Genomic DNA, 21,214 nt, shown 5'->3' with positions numbered 1-21,214 from the left:
TGACTACAAGCACATGCTACCATACCCAGATCATTTTTTTTGTAGAGACGGGGGTCTCACGTGTTGCCCAGCCTGGTCCCAAACTCCTGGCCTCAAGCAATCCTCCTGCCTCAGCCTCCCACAGTGCTAGGATTACAGACATTAGCCATGGCACCCATCTGGTAAGGAGTTTTAGAAGAAAATATAAAGCATTATTATGCATATTATATATGGAGAAAAAAATGCAAAGGATAAGGTAAATATTTATTTGAATAGGAGAAAACAAACGGTATAATGTACTCAAAGGAGCAAAAGGAATGGAATAAAAAACATAAACACAGAAATATATGCAATAAAAAAGAAATACAAAATAAAGAGTATCCAAAAAGCCAAAGGTTGGCAATTTGAAATTGATCAAAATAAAGAGATAGAAGATAAATGAAAATATCAAAATAACAAAATGGAACATAACCACAGAATGTGCAGTCATTTATAAGGTAATACCCCAATATTACAATCACATTTTTGTCCTACATTTGAAAATTTACCTGAAATGGAAAAGTTGATGGAATAACCACCAAGAGAAAATATTTTAAACATAGTATCTTTAAACACAGACTAGTGAAATATATTCTAAGGACAGGATAATGGCAAAGATATATCAAACTATGTTAAGTAGTTTTGTTTTGTACTATTACTGGTATTATTTTGAGACACATAAGACAAATTGGTAAGTAATTTTACTGATATTATCAAAAACAAGATTTTCAGGAAAAGATAAAATATTTTAAATATATACAAACAACTAATTTAAGTAAAAATTCTATAATTTTAATTTGAATTAGAAATATAAAATTATAGTTTATTTTTCTCTTTCTAGAAAAAACATAATTATTAACTCTCTGTTGCAAAAACATAAAAGTCATGCTAACTAGTAGCAGTGAGAACCAGAGTTTCCCAAAAGTGGTGTTTAGATATAATTCTCAGGTAAATTAACTAGGATTTCTAAAGAAATGCTAACAATGATCCTAAAACATCTTATTCAGAAAGCAAGAAAGATATCAAAGAGTAATGAGGTCAAGTGAAAAGGAAGCAAGAGTACCTGAAGTAGTTCCACTGGGTAAAATTTGAATACTTTGAGCATCAAAAAATAGAATAATTGAAGCATACTGAAACATCCAGATTTTAAGGAACTTCTCATTTCCTAACAATCTCTCTTCCCCTAAATAAGATTATTCACCACTGGAGGAATACAAATACTGCCTCTGTAATGTGAATTTCATTAGTGTAACCAAAATTGTTAAAGTTTTTATTATAAAATGCAGAAGTAATAACAGAAATCACAATCATCATTGTTCCTTCACTGATGAAATCATGGATCCAGGCAAGTATCTTCAGTGCCTCATAAATATTAATAATTAGTGAAAATTTGTAACAACCTAATGTGATGGCTCAGAGAACTAGAAAAACAAGAACAAATCAGACTCAAAGGTACCAGAAGACAAGAAATAACAAATCAGACCAAAATTAAATGAAATTGAAAGCAAAAAAGAAATACAAAGGATCAATGAAATGAAAAGTTGGTTTATAGAAAAGATAAATAAAATAGACAGACTATTGACTACACTAATCAAGAAAAGAAGAGAGAGGATTAAAATAAGCTCAATCAGAAATGAAAAGAAAGATGGTACAACTGACACCAAAGAAATATAAAAGATCATCCAAAAATACTAAGAACATCTCTACATACACAAACTAGAAAACCTAGAGGAAATGGATAAAGTTTTGAAAACACACAACCTTCCAAGCTTGAATCACAAAGAAATGGAAACTTGGAACAGACTAATTTTGAGTAGTGAGATTGATCAGTAAGAAAAACCTCTCAAGAAAAAAAAGCCCAGGACCAGATGAACTTACAGATGAATTCTACCACACCCATAAAGAAGAACTGATAAAGAACTGGTACCTACTATACTAAAACAATTCCATAACATCAAGAAGCAGAGAATCCTCCATAACTCATTATACAAAGCCAATATCACCTTGATACCAAGGCCAGGAAAGGACACACACGCACAAAAAAACAAAAAACTACACACCAATATCCCTCATATATACAGATACAAAAATACTAGCAAATCCAATCCAATAGCACCCTGATTAAGTAGTTTTCATCCCAGGGATGCAAGGATGATTCATTATTTTCAAATCAAGAAATGTGATTCACCACCTAGACAGAATTGAAAAAAATAAAACCCATTTGATCATATCAACAGATGCAGAAAAGACATTTGATAAAATCCAGTACCACTTCCTGATAAAAATCCTTAAACTAGACACAAAAGGAACATACCTCAAAATAATAAAAACCATATATGACAAACCCACATAACATCATCTTGAATGGGGTAAAGTTGAAAGCATTCCCCTAAGACATGGAACAAAATGAAGATGCCAACTTTCACCACTTCTATTCAACATAGTCCTATTAAAAGAAGGCCTAGCTAGGGAAATAAGCCAAGAGAAAGATAGAAAGAACATCCAAATTGGAAAAGAAGAGGTCAATATATCCCTCTTTGCCAATGATATGATCTTACATCTGGAAAGTCCTAAAGACTCCTCCAAAAGACTCCTAGGATTGATAAATAAACTCAGTAAAGTCTTAAGTTACAAAATTAATGTACACTAATCAGTAGCATATCTATACAATAATAATCACCAAGCTGAGAAGCAAATCAAGAACTCAATATCATTTACAATAACTGCAAAAAAATAAAATACCTAGGAATATAACTTACCAAAGAGGTGATGGATCTCTACATGGAGAACTACAAAATACAGATAAAAAAAATTATTGATGACATAAACAAATGGAACAACATCCCATGGTCATGTGTTGGAAAAATCAATATTGTTAAAATGTCCATTCTGCCCAAAGTGATTTATAGATTCACTGCAATGTCCATCAAAATACCAATGTCACTGTTCACAGAATTAGAAGAAACAATTATAAATTTCATATGGAAATCAAAAAAGAGCCTGAATAGCCAAAGCAATCCTAAGGAAAAAAAAAAACCTGGAGCCATCACATTACCTGAATTCAAATTACACTGCAAAGGAATGGTAATCAAAACAGCATGGTACTAGTGTAAAAGAGACACACAGATTAATGAAACAGAAATAAAACCATAAACCTACAACCAACTATTCATTGACAAAGCAGACAAAAATATATACTGGGGAAAGGGTACCCTATTCAATAGGGAAAATTAGAGAGACACATTCAGAAGAATGAAACAGGATACCTCTCACCACACACAAAATTTAACTCAAGATAGATTAAAAACTTAAATGTAAGACCTGACACCATAAAAAGTCTAGAAGAAAACTTAGGAAAAAACCTTGTGGACATTGGCATAGGCAAAAACTTGATGACTAACATCCCAAAAGGAAATATAACAAGAACAAAAATAAACAAATGGTAATTAAGCTAAAAAGTTTCTGCATAGCAAAAAAATAAAATAAAAAACACAGAGTAAATAGACAATCTACAGAATGGTAGAAAATATTCACAAACTGTACATCTGATAAAGAATTAATATCCAGAATCTACAAGGAACGCAAACAACTCAGCAAGGAAAAAACAAACAACCCCATTAAAGAGTGGGCAAGTGACATGAAAAAAATTAAATATATACATATACAAATGGCCAAAAAGCATATGAATAATGCTAAACATCACTAATCATCAGGAAAATGCAAATTAAAACCTCAATGAGATATCACCTTACTCCTGTCAGAATGGCCAATATTAAAAAGTGAAAAAAAATAGATGTTGGCACAGATGTGATAAAAAGGGTTTTGCTTATACACTGTTGGTGGGAATGAAAATTAGTACATCATCTATGGACAACAGTATAGAGATTCCTCAATGAACTAAAAGTAACCTACCATTCTATCCTGTAATTCCACTACTGGGTTATCTACCTAAAGGAAAAGAAGTCATTATATCAAAAAGACACATGCACTTGCATGTTTATAGCAGCACTATTAACAATTCCAAAAAGATGGAATCAACCTAAGTGCCCATCAACTAATAAGTGGAAAAAGAAAACATGGTGTGTATATATATATATACCATGTAATACTACTTAGCCATAAAAAAGAATGAAATAATGTCTTTTGCAATAACTTGGATGGAACTGGAAGCCATTACCCTAAGTGAAGTAGCTCCCGAATGGAAAAACAAATGCCGCTTATACTCCCTCATAAGTGAGAGCTAAGCAATGAGTACACATGGTCATACAGAGTGGTATAATGGACTTTGGAGACTCAGAAGGGGGAAGTTGGGGCATCAGAAATTACCTATTGAGTACACTGTATGCTATTTGGATCACAGGTACACTAAAATCTGTGACCTCACCACTGTACAATTCATTTATGTATCAAAAACTACTTGTACATCCTAAATCAAAAATCAAAATAAAAACAAAGAAAAAAATTGATCCAAGTCACAATAAATAAACACACAGATAAAACTGGTATCAAAGTGACCAAATTGGAAACCACGGCCTTATGTTGAGATGCCATAGGAAGTACCCAGCATCATCTTTGAAGTAGCTTTGACAGTGTAATTGAAACACAGCTAATCCAGCCTCTTGACCTGATTATGAGTTCTCAGAAAGAAAATAAATATATCACATAAAAGGGCAGGAGGTATGGGTTCAAGTCAAGTTAAATCACAACACGAGAAAGTAACCAGAAAAATACAGAATATAAAACATTCTATAGGAAAAAAAATGTCTCTAAGAAATAAATAGCATGATCAAGTAGTAGAGAGGGCCAACTTTGCCTGAGTTTGGATTCCCCCAGGAGTAGATACTAAGGTACAAAGTTGATATATGTCACTTAACTGAGAGTAGGGACATAAAGAATTGATACAGGGATGGGAAGAATGTTGATAAGGAGTGTTTTATTAAGTAAGCTACTATACAGGGCAACTGCAACCCAGTCCTGTGGCTCACTCATGATTCTAAAGAATGTGTCGGGTAAAGCACATACTCCACAGAATCATCTGTGCTGGTGGGGGAGGACACAGGACCTGACTCTCGCAGGTGGTTGGTTGAGGGTTTCTGTGATGGTGGATTTATTCTCTGGCACTTCTAGTCTGTGCACAGATGGACAGAATGACCTTCTATCAAAGTTGTGGTTAGGGCTAAGGGTGCCAGCTGGAAATTCATATATAATTAAAAACACGCAATTGGCATAACAACCCAGGGCAACATGTGAAGCTTCTCATGTCCTCATCCAAATAAATCAATTGTAAAAAGACACAAGATTATTGAGATTACTGGGAAATATGTTTATAAATGTGATATTAGATGACATTATAGAAATAGTGTTAATTGTCTTAGTGTGATAAAGTATTGTGGTTAAATGAAAAGGAAGAAACTATTACTTAGAGGTTATGTATAACAAAGGAGTGACAGGATGTCTAAACTTTGCTTTAAATACCACATAAGTGTGTGTGTGTGTGTGTGTGTGTGTGTGTGTGTGTGTGTGGATATGTTGGGTGGGTAGACATGAAATAAGCTTTGGTGGCTCCATGATAGTTCCTCAAAATTTTTTCTGTAATATGCTGTTCCATTTGAAAATTTCTATTAATTTGTTTTAGAAAGACGGGTATTTTTAGCAAAAGGAAGGAAGGAAGAATGAAAGGAAGGAAAGGAGAGAGGAAGGGAAAGGGAAAAGAAGGTAGAGAAAAAGAGAGGAAGGAAAGCAGGAAGGGAAAGAGCAAGAGAGGAAGGGTGAAAGGGAGGAGAAAGAACAACTCTTTGTGTGATGCTCTTCTTCACATTCTTTTTCTCCTTTTCTCCTTGTTTGTGTCACAATGACGATGTCGCAGGAAAACGTAGGCAGAGGCTCTGTCTTCTTACGTCCCTCAAGTAGCACTGAGAAGTGGCACTTGTTCCCCCTTCCAACACTGCTGTACAACAAGAAGTAAACTTCATTTGGATTAAGACATTATAAATTTTTGTGCCTAATTTTTATTATAATTAATCTATTATGAATAATATAATTGTTTTGAAGAAAATTAAATCTATTGAATTTTAGTAAGTTTCTTGAGAAAATGTTAATCATAGGGACAAACATAAAATGTAATTTCTACCAAACAATGTATAAAGTCAACCTCATATGGATTAAAACATATATTTAAAACAAAAACTTAAATATTTATTTTAAATTATAGTCAAATACTTGTTATGTCATGGGTAGACACCAATTTCTTAAAGAAGTATAAAAAGTGATAACTAGAACGATATCATTGACAAATTTGACCACACTGAAATTAAGAAATTTGTCCATTGATAAATATTTCAAATAGGTGGAAATTCTAATTATACAATAAGAGGAACAATATACTAAGTAAAAATATCAAATGTGTATATATTTAACACCATTCCTTGATTCATTTTAATATAGTTACACAAATCAATAGAAAAATAAAAGAAGATATGAGCAGTTATTTCACAGAAAAAGAGATGTACATTGCCAGTAAACATCAGGAATAATGGTTAAGAATGTTTTTTTTTATCTCCATCAAGCAGAAAAAATAAAAATTCAAACAATACCAAATGTTGGTGAGTATGTTTATTGGCAGAACAGTTTAGAATTTGCTGATTAGAATGAAATCTGGTAGAATCATTTAGGAAAAGAGATCAGTGTATTATGTTGGACATTGGACTTTCACATTCTACACAGTTCAGCCTTTCTACTTCTTGGGTTGTCTATACAACCCAAGGAACTTCTTCTATTATATTAGGAGTCATAAAAAAGATTTTTTTAAAAGCCTGTTTTATAGCAGAAATATAAAAATCCTTGTATCTAAATAATTTGATAAATAATTTATGTTGTATTCATACAATGGAATATTTTTCAACAGTCAGAAACAGTGAGTTTGAGGCCATGGATGGATTCTCATGCCTGTAATCCCAATACTATGGGAGGCTGAAGTGAGAGGACTGCAGTCAGTTATGATCCCACAACCGTACTCCAGCAGCCTGGGCAACAGAGGAAGACTTTGTCTCCAAAAAAAAAAAGAGAAAGAGAGACCGAGCAATTTAATCACTATAAGGATGAATCTTACTGGTACTATATAGTATGTTCAGGAAGTTTACTTGCTGCACAATAACTTCTCTAAAAATTTATGAAGCATTAAACAATTAAAACAAAAGATGTTTAAAATCTATATTTAGATAAGATAAAACTAAATAAAAATAAGAGGATGCTGAACAATGGGTTTAGAATAGTGGTTCCTTCCAGTGGTAGAAGTAGGAAAATGGAGTATGGAAAGGTCACATTTTGTATGTCAATTGCCATTAAGTTTTTAGGTTTCGTTTTGGGTGAAGGTTTCAGATGTACTTTTTAGATAACTAAAAAGAGTCTTCAAATATTGCATGATTCCACTCATATGCAAGAACTAAAAAATTGAGGTAGAAAGTAGAATGATAAATATCACAGGCTGGGAAGGGTGTATGGTGGGAGGGGGGATGAAGAGAGGTTGTTTAGTAGGTACAAATATACAGTTAGAAGGAATAAGTTCTAATGTTTGATAGCAGAGTTACTATAGTTAACAGTAATGTATTATATATTCCAAAGTTGCTAAAATAGAGGACATGAAATGTTTCCAACACATAGAAATGATAAATACTTGAGGTGATGAATACCCCAAACACCTCACTTGATCATTACACAATCTATATATGTAACAAAATATCACATGTACCCCATAAATATGTATAAATATTTGTATCAATAAAAATAAAAATAAAAAGGGTCTTTTAGCTGGCATTAAGCACTATATATGTTCCTTTCAGGGAGGCACCTACGTGAGTGGCTATGGAGAATCAGGGTGGGAAGCTGAGCTCCTGAGTCCTTGGATCAGTATCCTCACGACTAAAACAATCTGCAATGCCTTAGCACTCTGATGCCTACATACGATTGAAAGTAAAAATATCAGTATTGTACTATGGCAAGTAGAGACGAAAAGGACCTCAGAAATAAAATGATCCAATAGCTCTCACCCCTTTTATTGTACAAATATAGTACACATGAATATACATATGCATATTTAATTTACATTCATTCTAAAGTGTTTAAGAAAGATTATGGAGTCTTGTATTACTCAATAAATAAGTATCAAAGTTTGTAAACAGAAGTTGAAGGACACTTCTAATTTCCCTTGTAGTCTAGATAAATTCTGCAAAACTTTAATTCATTTATTTGCCCTTCCAACAATGGGGATGGGGTTTTTCACTAACAAAGACAGAGAGACACTAATCACCAGCAACTGTGTGTCTGTCCTCCAAGCATGGAAGAGTTGGGCCTTAATTGGAAGAGTAGTGTTCACAGTCTCATTAAATCAGGCTTCTGGGATTGTGGTAGAGAACTTTTAATGAGTTTGGCAAAGTTGAGCACCCACAGAGCCCTGTAAAATAGCCTCCCAATTAGCAAGAGTTAAACCGTTATTTTGTTCCCTTGGAACTTGTGCTTAATTTGGAGCCTTATTCTATTAGAGAAATTGAGGGAAATCCTCAAATCATTAAGAACCCTTTATTAGCACATTCGAAGGAGACAAAGTTGTGCGGTTGGCATGGTAACACTTGGAAATGACTCTCATAAGAGTAAAATTACCTTGAAATCCCTATTAATCTGAATATCGTAGGTACTTCATATAATATCTAGCTTATTTCATTTAACATAAGATTCATCCATGTTGTAGCACCAATCAGAATTCCATTCCTTTTTAAGGCTACATGTAACGTTCCATTGCATATAAATACCACACTTTGTTTCTCCCTTCATCCATTAATGGACATTTGGATTGTTTCCACCTTTTAGCTATTCTGAATAAAGATGCTATAAGTATGGGCAAACAAATATCTAACTCTCTGCTTTCAATTGCTCTGTGTATATGCCCAGAAGTAAAATTGTTAGATCATATGGTAATGTGTAAGTCTTTAAATAAAGGGTTCCAATTTACGCACATCTTAACACTTGTTTTCTGTTTTTGTTTGTTTGCTTACTTGTTTTAATAGCCACCCTATACATAGGAAGTGGTATCTCATTGAGGTTTTGATTTACATTTCCCTAATTATTAATGATGTAGGACATACGACATCTTTTTACATGCTTATTGATCACATGCTTATCTTCTTTGAAGAAATATCTATCCAAGCTCTTTGCCTATTTTTTAGTTGGATTATTTTCCTGTTATTGAGATGTAGGTTTTTAAAATATATGGTATACATTAATCCTTTATAAGTAATTTGCAAATATTTTCCCATTATGAGAGGGCTGCCTTTGTACGTTTTTGATAGTATCCTTTGATGCAAAAAATGTTTTATAATTTTGATGAAGTAAAATTTTTTAATTTTTGTCTTTTAATCCCTGTACTTCTGGTTTTCATATACAAGAAATCATTTCTGAACCCAATGTCATGAAAGATTTTTCCCTTTATCTTCTAAGAGTTTTATAGTTTTAGCTGTCATATTAAGTCTTTGATCCATTTTGAGTTAATTTTTTATAGTTGATCACGCCATTGTTAGTATATAGAAGCACAATTGATTGTTGCATGTTGATTTTGTATCTTGTATGTTGATTTTGTATCCTTTTACCGAATTTATTTATTGGTTCTAACAGTTTTTTGGTGGAGTCTATATATAAGATCATGTGATCTGCACACTTTATTTCTTCTTTTCAGAATTAAATAATTTTCGTTATTGTTGTCACCTAATTTTTCTATCTAGGACTACTAGTACTATGTTGAATAGAAGTGGTGAGAAGGGCTATCCTTGTTCCTGATCTTAGAGGAAAATATCTGTTTTTCACCATTGCATAAGATGTTAAGTGAGGGCTCATTGTGTTGAGATACATTTCTTCTCTTCTTAATTAGTTGAGAATTATTTTTATTATTATTAAAGAGTGTTGAGGTTCCAGCAGGCCCGAAACTGCTGAACTGCTGTGCTCTGCAAGGTGTGGAGGGGCGGGGGCGGGCCAGGCACTCCGTGGGGGAGTGGAGGAGCGCTCTTTGCTTCTCTCTCCTGTCCCTTCACTCCGCACTCCAGGGCACCTCTCAGTCATTTCCCTCTCCTTCTTAATCCCACCACCCCGCTAACCCCAGCAAACCATCGGTCCCTCGCAGCCCCTCTCCAGTTACTCCTCCTGACTTGAGCCCGGCCTCACCAGCCTCACCGCCATGAGGCCTCCTCATCCCTGAGGTATCACCTTCCTGTGCAAGCGGAGAAATACCGGGCCTACCTCAATCTGAACTGCATGCTGGACAAGACGGCTTCCTAGGGCACCATCAAGGGCCACAGGGTGCGGGCGGCAGCACAGCCCTGCTCAACAAGGAGAACACATTCCCGCCGCTCCTTCAGCGAGAACAGCCAGCGCAGCCAGCACGTTCTGCATCTGCAGTAGCAGCAGAAAGGGGCAGATCGACTCCGAGCTCTATGAGACCAAGCTGTGCCGGTCCTTGGAGAGAGCAGCATGTTCAAGGCGAGAAATGCTATTTCCCGCGTGGCTTCCAGGAGCTGCGTGGTCTGATCACGCAATACCTGAATCACAACACTGAGCATCCGCACCTCCACACCACCGGGCTCTGCCCCTACAGGCCGCGCGGCTACTTCATCCGCAACGTGTAAGAGCGGTGGCTTATGTTGCGGAGGCTTCCAGCGACCTGTGCACCTCCAGCAGAGAGAGATGCGGAGCCTCTGCCCAAGCAGCAGCACAGCCTCAGCTTCTCCGGCTCCCCGTCGGGCCACCTCCAGCCCCCGTGGGGCCTCGAATTGCAGCCGCCGCCCTCCAGCTCCGCGGCCTCTGCCGACTCCACGCGCTTGTGCGCGCGGACGTGCTGCGCCTCCGCGAGGGCAGCCACTGCGGCGGCGCTGCTCTATGGCACGGGGCTGGGGGCACCGAGGACGCGGGGACAGCCTCCTGCGCCAACAGCTCCTTCACTTTGGGCCCGGAGCTGAGCAGCCTCCCTCCGCTCGCCATCCAGACCCACCAGTTCTCAGCCGCGGCCGCCTACTACCGGCCCGCAGCAGCGGGACCGGCGCCCCATCTTGCGCAGCCCCCGGCCCGGCCCAGCGCTCTCATCCCCGCCTGAGCCCTCGCTCCGCCCTCGCGTCCTCTAGCTTCCAGCCGCCCGGGGCCCGTCCGAGTCGCCCGTGTATCCCCGGCCTTCTCCGGCCTCGTGGATTCCCTGTCGGACTGCGACAGCTACCTGAGCAGCCGCCTGAGCTCGGGCAGCCTCAGAGGCTCCTGCGTCTCCCAGGCTCGACCGGGGCCGCCGCCTACCCATCTTCAGCCGCCTCTCTCTGCCCAGTGAGGTGAGAGAGCGCCGGGAAGGCAGGCCGTTGGGAGGGGAGAGTGTTGGAGGTCGCCCTCGCCCCTGCTGGGGACACCGGGATTGGGGGGATGACATAGGCAGACAGCGGACAGGACGGAGCACTTGAACTCGAACTCCGTGCTGGGAGCGGCCCCACACCTCGTTTTTCTATTTGTTCTTGTTTTGTTTCGTTATTTATTATTGTTATTACGAAGTTTCATTCTTCGGCAAAAAGGAAAGCCAATAAACTTTGTGTATTGATGAACAAAATATTCACAACAGGGCAGTTAAGATGCGATTAGAACAAAAAAACAAGCACTTAAATTTTTTTAGGTCTCAGATGAGTTTGTCAAATGATTTTCCTTATCTATTAAAATTATCATATAATTTTTATTCATTCTGTTGATGTGTTCTGTCACATTGATTTGCATTTGTGAAATCATCTTTGCATCTCTGGGATAGATCCCACTTTATTATAGTGTATGAATTTTTTAATGTGATTTTGAATTTGGTTTGCTAGTATTTTATTGAAGATTTTTTCATCTGAGTTCAATAAAGATACTGGCTGTAGTTTTGTTTTTGTGTCAATAGTATCTATGACTTTGAATAAGGGTAATGCTGGCCTCATAAAGTGAGTTTGGAAGTGGTCCCTCCTAATCAGTTTTCAGAAGTTTGAGGTTTGGCATTGATTCTTCTTTAAATATTTGGTGCAATTAACCAGGGAATCCATTTGGTCCTGGGTTCTCGTTGGGAGATTTTTTTTATTACTGATTTAATCTCTTCATGGACGACAATTTTTCCACAGAAAGCCAGGGGCCGTGGAGCTCAGGCTATGATGTGTGGCACAGTTCCTAACAGGCCACGCACCGCTTCTGAGCTGCCGCCTGGGGATTGGGAACCATAGCTTTCAATATAATCATTTTCAGGTCTGTAAAATTAGTAGTAATGTCTCCTCTTTCATTTGTTATAGTAATTTGAATCTTTGACTTCTCTCTCTCTCTCTCATCAATCTAGAGAAAAGTTAGTAAATTCTGTTAATCTTTTCAAAGAAACAACTTTTATGGTATCAGATCTTACAATTAAGTCTTTAATCCATCTTGAGTTAATTTTTGTATATGGTGAGGGATAGTAGTTCAGTTGTATTTTTCTTTTTCTTTTTTTTTATTTCAGCTCATCATGGGGGTACATAAGTTCAGGTTATATACATTGCTCATGTCCCGCCCATCCCCCTGAGTCAGAGTCTCAAGCCTGTCCATTCTCCAGACAGTGCGCCTGGCACTCACCATGTAGTCATACCTCCATCCCCTCCCCCCCCACCTCCCCGAGTTAGCACCTTCAAGCATGACCATTCCCCAGATGGTGCGCCAGGCACTCATCATGTAGGCATACACCCATCCCCTCCCCCCACCCCACGCCTCAGTCTGATATCCAATTGGTATCCTTCCCCGATGTGCATTTAGGTGATGATCAGGGAAACCAGTTTTCTGGTGAGTATATGTGATGCTTGTTTTTCCATTCTTTGGATACATCACTTAATATCATGGGTTCCAATTCTCTCCAGGAGAAGCAAAGAGATGTCGTATCACTGTTATTTCTTATAGCTGAGTAGTACTCCATGGTATACATATACCACAGTTTACTAATCCATTCATGGATTGATTGGCATTTGGGTTGTTTCCACATCTTTGCAATTGTGAATTGTGCTGCTATAAATGTTCGGGTACAGGTGTCTTTGTTATAGAATGACTTTTGTTCTTCTGGGTAGATGCCCAATAATGGGATTGCTGGATCGAATGGTAGGTCTACCTGAATCTGTTTAAGGAATCTCCATAATGCTTTCCATAGGGGTTGCACTAGTTTGCGGTCCCACCAGCAGTGTGAGTGTTCCTGTCTCTCTGCATCCACGCCAACATGTGTTGTCTGGGGATTTTTTGATAAAGGCCATTCTCACTGGAGTTAAGTGATATTTCGTTGTAGTTTTGATTTGCATTTCCCTGATGATTAGGGATGTTCAGCATTTTTTCACATGTTTGTTAGTCATTTTGATATCTTCTTTTGAAAAATTTCTATTCATGTCATTTGCCCACTTTTTGATAGGGTTGTTTGATTTTTTCTTGCTGATTTTCCTGAGTTCTAAGTAGATTCTTGTTATCAGTCCTTTATCTGATGTGTAGTATGTGAAAATTTTTTCCCATTCTGTAGGCTGTCTGTTTACTTTCATGACTGTTTCTTTGGCTGTGTAGAAGCTTTTTAATTTAATCAGGTCCCATTTATTTATTTTTGTTGTTGCTGTGATTGCCTTAGGGGTTTTCTTGATAAATTCTTTGCCTAGACCAATGTCTGTAAGAGTCTTTCCTACATTTTCTTCTAGAATTCTAATAGTTTCACACCTAATGTTTAAGTCTGTTAGCCACCGTGATTTGATTTTTGTAAGAGGTGAAAGATGTAGGTCCTGTTTCAGTCTTCTACATGTGGCTATCCAGTTTCCCAGCACCATTTATTAAATAATGAATCTTTTCCCCAGAGTATGTGTTTGTCTGCTTTGTCAAAGATTAGATGGCTATATGAGGATGGTTTTATATTTGGATTTTCTGTTCTGTTCCATTGGTCTGTGTCCCTACACTTGTGCCAATACCAAGCAGTTTTAATAATCACAGCTTTGTAGTATAGTTTGAAATCTGGTAAATTAATACCTCCCATTTTGTTTTTGTTGCTTAAAATTGCTTTTGCTAAACAGGGTCTTCTCTGGTTCCACACAAAGCGTAGAATTATTCTTTCTATATCTGTGAAAAATGATGTTGGTAATTTAATAGGGATTGCATTGAGTCTGTATATAACTTTGGGCAGTATAGTCATTTTAACAATGTTGATTCTTCTGATCCACGACCACGGTATGGTTTTCCACCTATTTACATGTTTTGCGATTTCCTTCCTCAGTGTTTCATAGTTTTCCCTATAGAGGTCCTTTACCTCCTTGGTTAAATATATTCCTAGGTATTTTATTTTCTTTGTTGCTATTTTGAAGGGTATTGAGTCCTTAATTTGGTTCTCCATTTGACTGTTATTGGCATATATGAATGCCTCTGATTTGTGTGTATTGATTTTGTATCCCGAGACTTTACTGAATTCATTGATCAATTCCAGGAGTCTCTTGATTGAATCCTTGGGGTTTTCTAGATATAACATCATATCATCAGCAAAGAGTGAGAGTTTGATCTCTTCTTTCCCTATTTGGACTCCCTTGATTCTGCTCTCTTGCCTGATAGCTCTCGCAAGGACTTCCAATACTATGCTGAAAAGTAAGGGAGACAGTGGGCAGCCTTGTCTGGTTCCAGTTCAAAGTGGGAATGCTTTCAGTTTTTCCCCATTCAGTATGATGGTGGCTGTGGGTTTGTCATATATGGCTTGTATCATTTTCAGATAGGCCCCATCTATGCCTATTTTGTTAAGTGTTCTTATCATTAAAGGGTGTTGAATTTTGTCAAATGCTTTTTCTGCATCTATTGAGAGGATCATATGATCTTTATTTTTGCTTGTATTTATGTAGTGAATTACATTTATAGTTTTGCGTATGTCAAACCATCCCTGCATCTCTGAGGTGAAGCCCACTTGGTCATGATGGATTATTTTTTTGATAAGCACTTGGATTTGATTCGCTAGGATTTTATTGATAATTTTTGCATCTATATTCATAAGGGATATTGGTCTGTAGTTTTCTTTTTTTGTTGCATCCTTTCCTGGTTTTGGTATTAAAATTCTGTTGGCTTGGTAAAATGTGTTGGGGAGAATTCCATCCTTCTCAATATTGGAGAATAATTTATGGAGGATGGGCACCAGTTCTTCTTTGTAGGTATGGTAAAATTCAGGTGTGAACCCATCTGGTCCAGGGCTTTTTTTGGGGGGAAGGTTTTTTATTGCTGTTTCAATTTCAGATCCAGATATTGGTCTATTCAGAAATTCTATTTCTTCCTGGTTGAGCCTGGGAAGGCTGTGTGTTTCTAAAAATTTGTCCATTTCCTCCTCATTTTCCAATTTGTGTGCATAAAGATTTTTGTAAAATTCATAGATGATGTCATGTATCTCTGTGGCATCAGTCGTGATTTCTCCTTTCATGTTCCTAATGGAGGTAATTAGAGTTTTTTCTTTTCTGCTCTTGATTAGCCTAGCCAGAGGTGTGTGAATCTTGTTTATGTTTTCAAAGAACCAACTTTTTGATTTATTAATCTCCCTTATGGATTGTTTGTTGTCCTTTTCATTCAGTTCTGATTTGATCTTAATAATTTCTCGCCTTCTGCTGGGTTTGGGGTCGGTCTGTTCTTCCTTCTCCAGCTCTTTGAGTCTATTCATTAGATTGTCTATTTGTAAGTTTTCTGTCTTTTTGATATAAGCATTTATGGAAATAAATTTTCTCTCAGGACTGCTTTAGCTGTGTCCCACAGATTTTGATAACTTGTGTCTCCATTGTCATTTAATTCAAAGAATCTTTTGATTTCCATCTTGATTTCTTCATTTATAAAATAATCGTTCAGGAGAAGGTTGTTTAGCTTCCATGATGTTGAGTAGGAATGAGAGTTTCTGTTAGGGTTCATTATTACTTTTATTCCGCTGTGATCTGAGAAGATGCATGGTATAATTTCTATTTTTTTAAATTTTTTAAGACATGCTTTATGTCCTAGGATATGGTCAATCTTGGAGAATGTCCCATGGGCTGATGAGAAGAAAGTATATTCAGTGGATTTTGTGTAGAATGTCCTATAGATATCAGTCAGGCCCATTTGTTCTAGCATTCTATTTAAGTCCTTTGTTTCTTTGTTTATTTTTTGTTTGGAGGATCTGTGCTGTACTGTCAGTGGTTTGGTAAAGTCATCGACTATCAAAGTGCTGTTATCTATCATTTTGATCAAATCAAGTAGGGCTTGCTTTATGAATCTGGGTGCATCTAAGTCGGGGGCATATATATTAAGTATAGTTATGTCTTCTTGTTGAATTGTACCCTTCACCAGTATATAGTAACCATCTTTGTCTTTCATTACTTTTATTGATTTAAAAACTAAGTTATCCGAGATTAAAACCACCATGCCAGCTTTCTTTTGGCTTCCATTTCCTTGAAATATCGATTTCCACCCTTTTATTTTCAGTCTAAATGCATCTTTGCCAGTTAGATGAGTTTCCTGAAGACAGCAGATACTTGGCTTGTATTTTTTTAACCATTGGGCCAGCCTATGTCTCTTGAGTGGGGAATTCAATCCATTCACATTTAATGAGAGAATTGATAAGTGAGACTGATTTCTGTTCCTCATGTTGGCTTAAATTTCATTATTCTGTTTTCTCACTTGAGCCATTGTGATAACTGGGTTTTTTTTCTTCTCATGAGTAGTTTTATATTCGTGAGTCTTTCTTTTGCTGGTCCATGTGTAGCCCTGTTTTGAGTACTTCTTGCAGAGCTGGTCTTGTCTTGGTGAAGTCTCTGAGTTTTTGTTTATCTGAGAATGTCTTAATTTCACTTTCATATATAAAGCTGAGCTTAGCTGGGTATAAGAGTCTAGGCTGGGCATTATTTTGTTTCAGAAGAGTGAGAATGGCCCCAGTCTCTTCTGGCTTGTAAGGTTTCAGTTGGGAAATCTGGCATAATTCGGATGGATTTTCCTTTGTATGTAACTTGTTTCTTCCTCCTTACAGCTTGTAGAATGGCCTCTTTAGTAGAGATTTTTGTCAATCTGATAACTGCATGATGTGGTGTCTTCCTATTTGGTATGAATCTTCCAGGGGTTCTTTGAGCTTCTTGAACCTGTATATCTAGTGTTTTGGCAAGGCCTGGGAAATTTTCCTCAATTATGTCTTCAAATAGCTTAACCAACCCTTGCTTATTGTCTTCTTCACCCTCAGGGATGCCGATAACTCTCACGTTAGGATTCTTCACATAATCCCACATTGTAGGCTCTGGTCATTTCTCTTATTTCTTTGCTCCATCTCTGTGACTGAGTTATTTAATTGGAAAGTGTTATCTTTGATCTCTGAGATTCTTTCTTCTGTTTGATCTACCCTGCTCTTGAGACTTTCCACTGTGTTTTGTAGCTCCCTGAATAAATTCTTCATTTCCAGTTCAGTTTGATTTTTCTTCAATATTTTGATTTCTTTAGTGAATTTTTTTTCCAAGTCCTGGATCTTTTTTGTGGTATCTTTGTGTTGGTTATCCATTTTTTCTTGTATAAAATTCAGCTTATTTATGATCCATGTTTGAAATTCTTCCTGTGACATATTGCTATTTCGAGTTTGATTTGTGTCAACCGGTGGAGAATTAGTAATCTTCTTGTAATGCGAGGTTTTAGCTTGATTCTTTATACTCCCAGAGTTCTTTCGCTGAGGCCTTCCCATCTGGATCAATCCTTAGGTCCCTTCTTTCAGCTAGCTTTAGGCTGGACAGAGGCACTCCATGCACGCGGATCTTGGGCTGTGCAGCAGCCCAGGTAAGCTGCCACCTCTGTCACTAGGGGGAGCCCTTCACGTGTTGTTCAGGATTTTGCTATCTCAGCTGGGGGGCTGCTCCTTTTGGGTCCAGCCCCAGAGAATTAATTTGGCCCAAAACCGGTTTGAGAGTCCCGTCACTGGGCTGATTTAATTGCAGATGGAAAGCACCTTTTTCCTTGCCTCTTCCTCTCCTGAGGTGGTTTCTGCCTCTCTCTGTGTGAAAGACAGTGGCTAGGGGGAGGAGGAGTGCCCAGGTTCGCCCAGTGCTGCAGCTGCTGTAGCTCCCGGGGCGATGTTCCACCCCGCCCCAATGTCCACAAGGTCCGCGCTCTGCTCCCTCGCCAGGGGGAAGCACTCAGTGTTCACGCAAAGACAGAGCTCCTAGTGGGGGGGCTACGGACCAGGGGATGGAGATGCCTGGTTCCGAATCGCTCTGCAGCGGTTAGGCTGTGGACCCCGACAATGGCAGCTGCCCACCCGCTGATCGCTGGCGCTGGGGGCAAATGTTCAGGGTCCGGCAGGGACTGGGGGAGCTGGGATTGCGGGAGCCCAGCCGCCCGTGTAAAGGTGACAGTTCGGCCTCCCCCAGGTGTCTTTTGCTGCAGCCCAGCGCGAACCCTCTCCCGCGGGTTGCAGTCCGCCCACAGGGCTCCAGGGTTCATAATACCCCCCGCTATTGTCTCCTCTTCACAGAGCCCCACGTCTCCCGCGGTCATTCTGCACCGGCTTCAGGCAGATCCCTGATTGAATGGGTGTGGAGGTCAGTGGGGAAACAGGCTGCTTTCGTGTGTGGCTGAACCCTCCTCACTCGCTGGTGAGGCGAGTACAGCCATCCCACGCTTCCCTCTCTATTGTCCGTCCCACCCTCTCCAGATTTTCGTGATCTGATTTCCCGTTCACCTCAGTCTTTTCTTGCTCTCTGTGTCCCACGCTGATTCTCTGTGGATTGACACCGCTGTTCTTGTGGAGGAGCGATCCTCTAGCATTGTGGCAGACTGAGATCCATGCCTTCCTTGCCAGGAGCACAAATCCAGGAGGTCACCACCGCTGTGCCATTTTTCACCCTCTCAGTTGCATTTTTCTGCATATGGTTCTCCAACTTTCCCAGCACCATTTATTGAATAGGGCATGCTTTCTCAGTGTTTTTGTCTGCTTTGTTGAAAATCAGTTGGTTGTAGCTATATGGCTTTATTTCTGTATCTAAACATAAAAAGATATAGTAAAAATGCAATAAAAAGATTAAAAATGGTACACATATATAAGGCACTTACTATGAATGGAGTTTGCAGGACTGGAAGTTGCTCTGGGTGAGTCAGTGAATGAGTGCTGAGTGAATGTGAAGGCCTAGGACGTTACTGTAAACTATTGTAGACTTTATCAAACTTAGGATATACCACTTAAGTACACTTAGGCTACACTGCTTAATTTATCTTAAAAATTGTTTTTTTCCTTCAATAATAAGTTAGCCTTACCTTACTGTAGCTTTACTTTATAAACTTTTAAATATTTTTAACTTTTTGACTTTGTTTTAATAACACAGCTTAAAATACAGATTGTATAGCTGTATAATAATATTTTCTCCCTTTATATCCTTATTCTATAAACTTTGTTTTGTTTTATATCTTTTTTATTACTTTTCAGACTTTTTTGTCGAAGACTAAGATAAAACACACACATTAGCCTAGGCCTACACAGGGTCAGGATCATCACTATTACTGTCTTCTACCTCCACTTCTTGTTCTACTGGAAAGCCTTTCTGGGCACTAACATGCCTAGAACTGCCCTCTTCTGTGAGAGCAATGCCTTCTTTTGTAACACCTCCTGAAGGACCTGCCAGGTATAATTTTACAGTTGAATTTTATAATAAGTATTACATAGAAAGAGTAACTCTAAAGTAATAAAATGATAGTATAATAAATACATAAACCATTATGTATTTCCAAATATTATGTAGTGTACATATGTGGGATACTTTTTTTCCAAAAAAAAGTTTGTAAAACTTTATTTCTTATTCTTTAAAAGCATCTCTGAATTCCATAGAAATAAATTAATATATATGATCTGTGAAAACCTCAGAATCTGGAGTGAAAAGCAATCCAACCAATGGAATAATGATTTGGCTAAGATCCACGTATTTAGTCCTTTTAATGCCAAGCAAAACAAGAAATGACAATGCACACATTAATGAACTTTTTCTTGGGAGGGTTCACTGAGTTTCACACTTCACAATCTTTTTTTTGTCACACATTTGTTTTTAGGAGTAAACTGGTGGTTAGCAACACAGTGAGCTCCTCTTTCTTAATACTTTGTAGATGTGATTGCCCAAGCCATCAAATTTCTGATCTAAAGTCTTTAGTGAATCTAAAGCTTTTGCATTTATTTATGTCTATGAAGTAAAGGAACTGGGCTTCTGTTTTAAGGTGGTTCATTTTGTGTTAATGTTTTTGGCATCTGGACCTTTAGAGCTACAAATGTGGGATACTTTTATATGACTGGCAGCATCTTAGGTGTATACACAAGCATCAACACAACCACATGAATAATGGATTGCACTATCATGTCTCTACATGAGAAGAATTTTTCTGCTCTGTTTTAATCATATTTGTGGTCCATCACTGACCAAAATGTCATTCTGCAGCACATGACTGTACTTAGTACAATACATTTTTCTTTCCATACTGCTTTAGCGATGTCTCACAGATTTGAAAATCTTGCATTTTCATTTACATTTAATTATATGTATTTTTAAATTTCACCTGAGTCATTGTCTTTGATTCAGTGATTATCTAGTAAAATGTCGTTTAGTTTGGAGGTTTTCCAAATGTTTGAAGATTTTTCATGTTATCTTTTTGTTATTAATTTCTAGATTGATTTTACTGTGATCTCAGAATACACTCTATGTGATTTGAATTCTTTTAAATATGTTCAGTTTTTAATGGATTTATCATATTTGGTGTTTGTTAGACACTTGAAAAGAAAGTACATTCTATTGGTAGGGCAAGTTCTCTATAAATTTCAATTAAATCAATGTCTTTGATGCTTGTATTTGTTTTCTAGGGCTGCCATAACAAAGTACCACAAAGTGGGTGGCTCACCCAATAGCAATGCGTTGTTTTACAGTTCTAGAGGCTACACGTCTGAGATCAAGGTGTAGGACAGGGTTGATTCTTTTTCAAGTTTTTGAGGAAAAAATCTCTTCCATGTCTCTCTTCCCCCTTCTGGTGGTTCACTGAAAATACTTAGTTTTCCTTGACTTAAAATGTATCACTTCTCCATATGTGGGATTCTCCCTGTGTCTGTCTCTATGTTTAGATTTGCCTTGTTTATAAGGACATCATTATATTAAATTAGGGCCCACCTTAATGACCTTATCTT

The sequence above is a fragment of the Lemur catta genome, chromosome 13, assembly GCF_020740605.2.
Source record: "Lemur catta isolate mLemCat1 chromosome 13, mLemCat1.pri, whole genome shotgun sequence".
Classification (NCBI taxonomy): Eukaryota; Metazoa; Chordata; class Mammalia; order Primates; family Lemuridae; genus Lemur; species Lemur catta.
The sequence above is the reverse complement of the archived record's forward strand: the minus strand, read 5'-3'. Positions refer to the sequence as shown.